General features: G+C 47.4%; 1 long non-coding RNA gene across 1 annotated transcript; it reads left to right on the top strand.

Annotated features, from left to right (window-relative positions):
• The first annotated feature begins 3,359 nt into the window (after positions 1-3,359).
• LOC118176932 lies at positions 3,360-5,792 on the top strand. The gene is made up of 2 exons (XR_004755585.1): positions 3,360-4,453; positions 4,593-5,792. It is a non-coding gene; the product is annotated as an uncharacterized LOC118176932 (long non-coding RNA).
• The last annotated feature ends 536 nt before the right edge of the window (positions 5,793-6,328 follow it).

Raw genomic sequence — 6,328 nt, forward strand, 5'->3', positions numbered from 1 at the left:
GAATATACTGTGTTTTAACATTGCAAGTGGTTCCTCAGTGCTCCATACCTGCCTGCTCAGCATGGTGAGGAAACAGATCCATGGTGGCCTGGAGGAGCATTGGTCTGCCAGTGCTAGACCATACCCAGCATGGTGGTGGGACTTAGACTCATGCCTGCACTCAGCCCAAACTCTCAGGATAGGAGAAGCACAGCCCTGAGCCCAGCTGCTTACGCAGTTTAGCCATCCTGATCCTGCTCTGGAGATCTGGAGAAGAAGAGCTGTTTGGGTGGTGACTTGGCACAGACCATTCAAGATTGAGAAATGGTTTTGGTTAGTAACAGATATGTAGTCTTTTCATGATGATAATATAAAAATTAAAATGGGAAGGTAAATGCCAATAGAAACTTGATATATGTGATGGTTTGATTAGCCAATAATATTATGAACCTTGATATGTTTTCAAAATATAAGTAAGAGGTGCTTGATAAATGAATATGTGCAGTAGGTGACTGCAAAATCTCAGTGGAAGAGGAAGACTGTCTGAACATTTTTTCATTGCCCTGTGACTCCAGACCACATTAAGGCAAGTGAATAAATAAGAAAACAGGCTGACATCTTGATGGAAAACCACTATATTGAGGCTAGTAACAAAAGATACATTAGTTCTACCTTGATTCCTGCTCAGGAACATCTGTAGTTTTCCACAAAATTTCTAAGATAGCAATTTCAGCAAAAGTAACTAGTGCTAATTAGACCCTCTCTAATATTGGATTAACCCAATGTTGGTGGCTGTCTGTCTACTACCATCACTAACAGCAAGTTTTGCAACTAAAGCAGGTACCTTTGCTTATGTTATAGAATTTTGTTTCAAGTGGGAATGCCTGGGGCCCAGGTCCCCACACTACAGTCAGTGATTTCTCTCTGAGGTTCCCAAATGTCCCTTAAAGCAGAGGGAAAACTGATAAGGGAAACCCTGTGTCTTGAAGGTAAAAAGTACTGAGATATCTCCTGGAAGATGCTGCAGTCTTCTGCAGTGTAACCTGGTATCTAATCAAAGTGGATTTTATCATAATCTAAATAGGTTTTTGCAGGCAGGAGGATAAAACTTTATTTACAATGAAGAAGTCTTGCTAAAGCTCAAGAGATGCTGTAAAATTTGGTAGAGTAGTAGGATATCTCAAACAACTACATCATTCACTGAGCCAGCAGACAAAGAAATGCAGAAACCAAAAAGCCAATGGGAAAGAAAGGTGAAGTGAGGGAAGACCTCCAGCTTGTTTATGGAGAGAGAGAGCTGGTACTGCTGTAAAAGAGCAGCAAGGCTGCAGTGGGTGAACGAATACCCCAGCCTGGTTGTTCTGCATATTGCTGGGATCCTTGCACGGACAGGATGGGGGAGTGGGTGGGAATCAGCAAGCCTCTGCTGTATCCCAAGGTTTCCTGTTCAAGTGAGCCCCCATTGTCCGCAGGGGAAAGATGAAAAAATAACAAAAAAGGGGCTGGTAATGTTCATTTAGGTGTTGTGAAACAAGAGAAGTGATGGAAGAGCCAGGGTGAAAGTAGGGTGGTGGTGGGCTGGAGGTGATCCCCCCTCCTGGTGCCTGCTGAAAATGTGAGGGTGGAAGATAGAGGATGCTCACAGCTCCTGTGTGCTGAAGGCACAAGCACCACAACCGCCCTCTGCATCTCCCTGGGGATGGCTGTCCCTCCTCATCAGCTTCAGTGCAAAGCCTTTGCTGGGGGCACAGGGATGATGAGCAGGGCTTGTGCAAAAGCTAGTGTCCCCAGGGTCCTGACCTTGGGGGTCTGAAGAAGGCAGCTCTACAAAAAAAAATAAAAATAAAAAAAAAAAGGGAGAGAGAGAGAGAGAAAGAAGAAAGAGGGAAAAGAAAGAGAAATAAATAAATAAATAAAGAAGGCCCATGAAGACCTTGCCTAAGGAATTCAACAGTATTGATACCAGCTGGGCTGCAAACACAGGCTCAGAGGAAGCCCCATGCCATGGGTGGCAGGAGGGTGTTGTACTGGGTGGCTCAGACTGCCCTGCACCCAGACCTGCCAGCCTTGCCCCCTGCTGCTGCACCTCTCTCAGGTGACCTGTGTCCCCCACCTGCCTGAATTGAAGCCAGATGAACCTGCTAATGGCAGATCTTCAAGAACAGTTTTACATCTCCCTTCCTTCTCTGTGCCACCAGAGCCACCAGCTCTACATGCTCTCAGGGCCAGGTACAATAGCAGGCATTCTCTCCGGGGTAACTTTCAGTGGTTTTCAGCTGCTCTCACAGCTAGGGGCCTTCCTGGCATTTCTGCAAGTTTATGACACTGATAGCAGTAGCCAGAAATTTCCTCTTGGGCGGCTAAGAATTAGCAGATGCTGTACATCTGGGGGTACCGAATGAATTAATATCCCCTTGCTCTGGCATGAGCTGTAGCTCTAATTCTCTTCTGTGCTAAGATTAGTAGGACGTGAATCCAGCTAATGACATCCATGGAGGACAGAGCAGGAAGTTAGTATTTCAAGCTGAAACCTTGGAAAACAGAAGTCCGTCCTTAAGGCATCATCTTGATTATTAACAGATTCATTTCAATTTTAGCTCAAACCAGAACTGCTTAGAGCTGAGTCTTCACGATATCTGGATCCATGGCCCAGCAGGGACTGGGGAAGAGCAGAGCACAACACACCAGAGACATGCCTCGTGGCCATTGCCCGGGACAGAAACACCGACGCTCCATCCCCAGTAACCCCAGCAGCACGATCAGCCTGACGGGAACAGCCCCCACGGCGATGAGGCAATAAAGCCACCACTGAAGGAGGATGAAGAGGATTTGTCATGCTGAGCAAGTGCTATAAAGGTTTTTATTGCCACTTGTTGGGGAAGTGCCTCGCTCTTGACAGTGATGGAGTCCTTCTGAGCTGAAGATATTTATCCACAGGGATAAATCAAGTTTTATTTTACTGAAGAGCTGGGGCCTGATCTCAAAGCACAAGGCATCCAAGTGCTCCCGGCGTAGCTCTCTTGTCAGTTCAAAGCTGTCCCAGCCCACAGCAAAGGGGCTGCGTGGGGAAAGTGCAGCGTGGCAGGGGGGTCCCTGTGCCTGGCAGGCCCTGGGAGCAGGAACAACGCCTTGAAGCCAGAATGGGGCAAAGGCTGGAGTGCTCCAATTTACATCTCACTGGCTGCTTGCACTCCCCTTGGTTATTATTCATTGCTAATGCAAAGCATCCAGGAGCCTTGGCCACAGCCAAGACCAGCTGCTCCTTTGCACCCTGAGCTCAGGAAAGAGGAGCCAGCCCCCATCAGACCTGTCTGCACCACCGAGCCAGGCTGCTCCCACACAAACCAGCCTGCCCTGCAAAGCAGGCTTAGGAGCCAGAGGACAGAGCTGCTGTGGAGTCTGACTGCTTTTGCTTGAGCAACTGACGCCAAGTCCCTTGCTGTACATCTTGGTGGTGGAAGTAAGACCAGGATCAGGCCCAAAGGAGCTCAGTCCTCCTCCTCCCTCCCTTCTCTTGCCCTGTTTTGAGGCCCACACCAAACTTGCTGAACGGCCACAAGTGGCAAGTACAGAAGTGCTGAATTGCAGCTTGAAAAACAACAGAGTGATTATTGCTGTGCAGGAGAGAAGGATTAATACACCAGCCCAATGTGAGACTCATATTTCGGCCAAAGTATTTTCATACAGGTGAGAATCTACATCAATTTTCTCAGCTACTTGATTCATAGAAAAACAGTGATGAAGAAACAAGAAAAAACAAACAAACATCATATAGGCTCAGGGGACAGTTTATCAGTCATCATATTAATGTGCAGCAAGGTACCCATGACAGGAAGAAACTGACTCTCCAGGCATGTTAATAAAAAACGCTGAGCTGATGTAGAGGCTCTGTTGCTGATTCTCTCCTTTCTAAAGTGCCTCTCTTCAGACCATCAGGAGAGGCGAGGGATCTGATCCAGCACTGTCTGAGAGCAGGAGTGGAGAAAGGTCTGCTAAGGCTTGGATGGTGCACTGCTACTCAGCCGGAGTGAGCGTGATGGATGGGGTGGCTGCTCCGCGTTAGGCAGGGTGCAGAGGGGCCTCAGTTACACCTATTAATGCCATCCATTTTCCCAGGCTCATCTGGCACTCACTCTTTGTCACCACTCTTGTTACCTTTTCCTGATGGTAAATGCTGGGGAACTTCAAGGTATTTGAACAGTCAGAGGCGACAAATCCCTACTAAGAAGAAAGTGTAAAACAGCAGGAGAAACATGTTGGCTTCATCCTGAGTGAACATTAAATACACTTCACATTTGTCTAAGGAGACAGTTAATGGGAAAACGGGCTCTTTAATTGAACAGGCTGAGAGTTTCACGCAGCTGCATATAACAAATGCTCAGGAGAAAGCCATTTTTCTAGGCAGGGATCCTAGCCTGGGTGAGGCAGGAGGGAGCATTTTTTCCAGAGAATTAACAGCAAATGCAAGTGGTTGGTGAGGACAATCCAGCACGGCTGTTTTACCTGTGCAGCCCTATTTAAAGGAACAGAAAGGGGCCTTGGATCAGGCATCCAGCCCAAAACTGGCCTAAAGCAACATAGAAGAAACAAGTTATTTTTGTTGTGATTTACAGCTGTCTTGAAGCTCAGGGCATGCCAACTGGTATATTAAATTCGTCTGGGTCATCATAGCCTTCCACAGAGCTGCTGCTTTTCGTGCTAAGTGACTCACTGGCAGCATTACTCACCAGGACACCTATGCATCTCCACAACATGCTCGTGTTGTTTTGCATCTTCTGCCAATCCCAGTGCTCTCAGCAAGAAGGTTCATGATCCCACTGACAGAAAGCTTACCACGATGGGACTCCTCACAAGCCCCTCACTATCTGCAGCTGGCCGCCGAGCCGGACTGCTCCCTCCTGGATTAGTCCTTTGCACCAGCTTCCGAAGTACAAGGTGTCCACAACTGTTGCAACAAGGAGCCAGCCACACTAACCCAGAAAGTTAATCAAGAACTGACTATGGGTTGTATAAAGTGTATTTTCCCTGACATGTGCTGCATGCTACACATGTTCATTTGCATTTGCATCAGTCTTCCCATCTCCCCTTCAGTTCCTCCTGTCTGTATGCAATCCTTCAAACACACTTTCCCGCAACACATCCACTTCACAGTCTAAAGAGCACAAAAGATCCTGGGATTAACTTGAATATTATTTTCCTTTACTTGCTAGAAACGTCATTCAGACACATAAGCCACAGAGGAAAATCCATTAGCTGCCCAGGGTGCACAGCAGAGGGTGGTGGGGCCAGTGACACAGCCAAAGCAGTGCACCAGCTTTCACAGTTATCATGCTAATTAATAACATAATTAAATGAAGAAAGCTCATTACTGGAGTATCAAGGGAAGGGACAAAGGTAAAAATGTAGTAAGAAAGGACTGAAGGAATCTCCTCTGCTGTCAAGTCCCCTTCCTTCTGATTCCTATCACACCAGCTTATTAAAGCCTGTCTTAAAAGCAGTGGCTTTTCTCTTGCTCCCCTGGGGAGGCTGTTAAAGAGCTTCCCTCATCATATATCAAGGAATCTCCTCATTTGCAAACAAAATTTTTACTTAACCAGTTTGTTCTTGTTCTGTAGCTTAAATCATCTCTCCCTCATGAGGCTTTCTCTCTCCCATGAACAGCAGCCACCTCTCTTCTCCTCTGATATTTATTGCTGAGCAGGCTGCAGGAGCATCCCCTCCCTCAGCAGCTCCTTTGTCCCCTGTGTCCTCAATGCTCTTCTCCACGGCTGCAAGCCCCAAACCCCTCAGCATGCACAGAAATCTAGCAATGCCATGTGCTATGTCAGACTCTGAGGGCACAGCAGCAGCTGGGGACAACCGGGCGGCCGGTGGGGCTCAAACCCTGGGCCAGGACATCTGGGAGGAGATGGTGCCAAGCGGGTTTGAGCAGCCTCTCCAGGTCATTTGTTTTGCAAGTGGGATCGGCTTGAACATGAGTGGAGACAAATGATACCTGCTCATTTCAGTTGCCTCTGGACAGGTACCAGGAGGCAGCATCACATCTGTGCGCCAGAATGATGACATTGTGATCATGCAAACGGGCCTTAGGAGGCAGGCAATGCCCCAGGCACTCTGTGCCAGGGCAGGGCAGGTTTCCAGGTGCAGTATCTCTGAACAGTGATAATACAGCTCTTTCTTCCACCTCCTTTTTTTTTTTTTTTTTTTTTTTTTTCCTCTTTGGTTTACCTGGAAGCTGAGGATATCCTCAGCTGCCCTTGTCCAGAAGAGAGAAGGCAGCTAACAGGTTTTCTTTCACACCAGGGTCTGGATTTCTAATTCAAAGATCAGCATTGCAAACAGAAACCCT

Source organism: Oxyura jamaicensis, chromosome 20 (genome assembly GCF_011077185.1).
Source record: "Oxyura jamaicensis isolate SHBP4307 breed ruddy duck chromosome 20, BPBGC_Ojam_1.0, whole genome shotgun sequence".
Lineage (NCBI taxonomy): Eukaryota > Metazoa > Chordata > Aves > Anseriformes > Anatidae > Oxyura > Oxyura jamaicensis.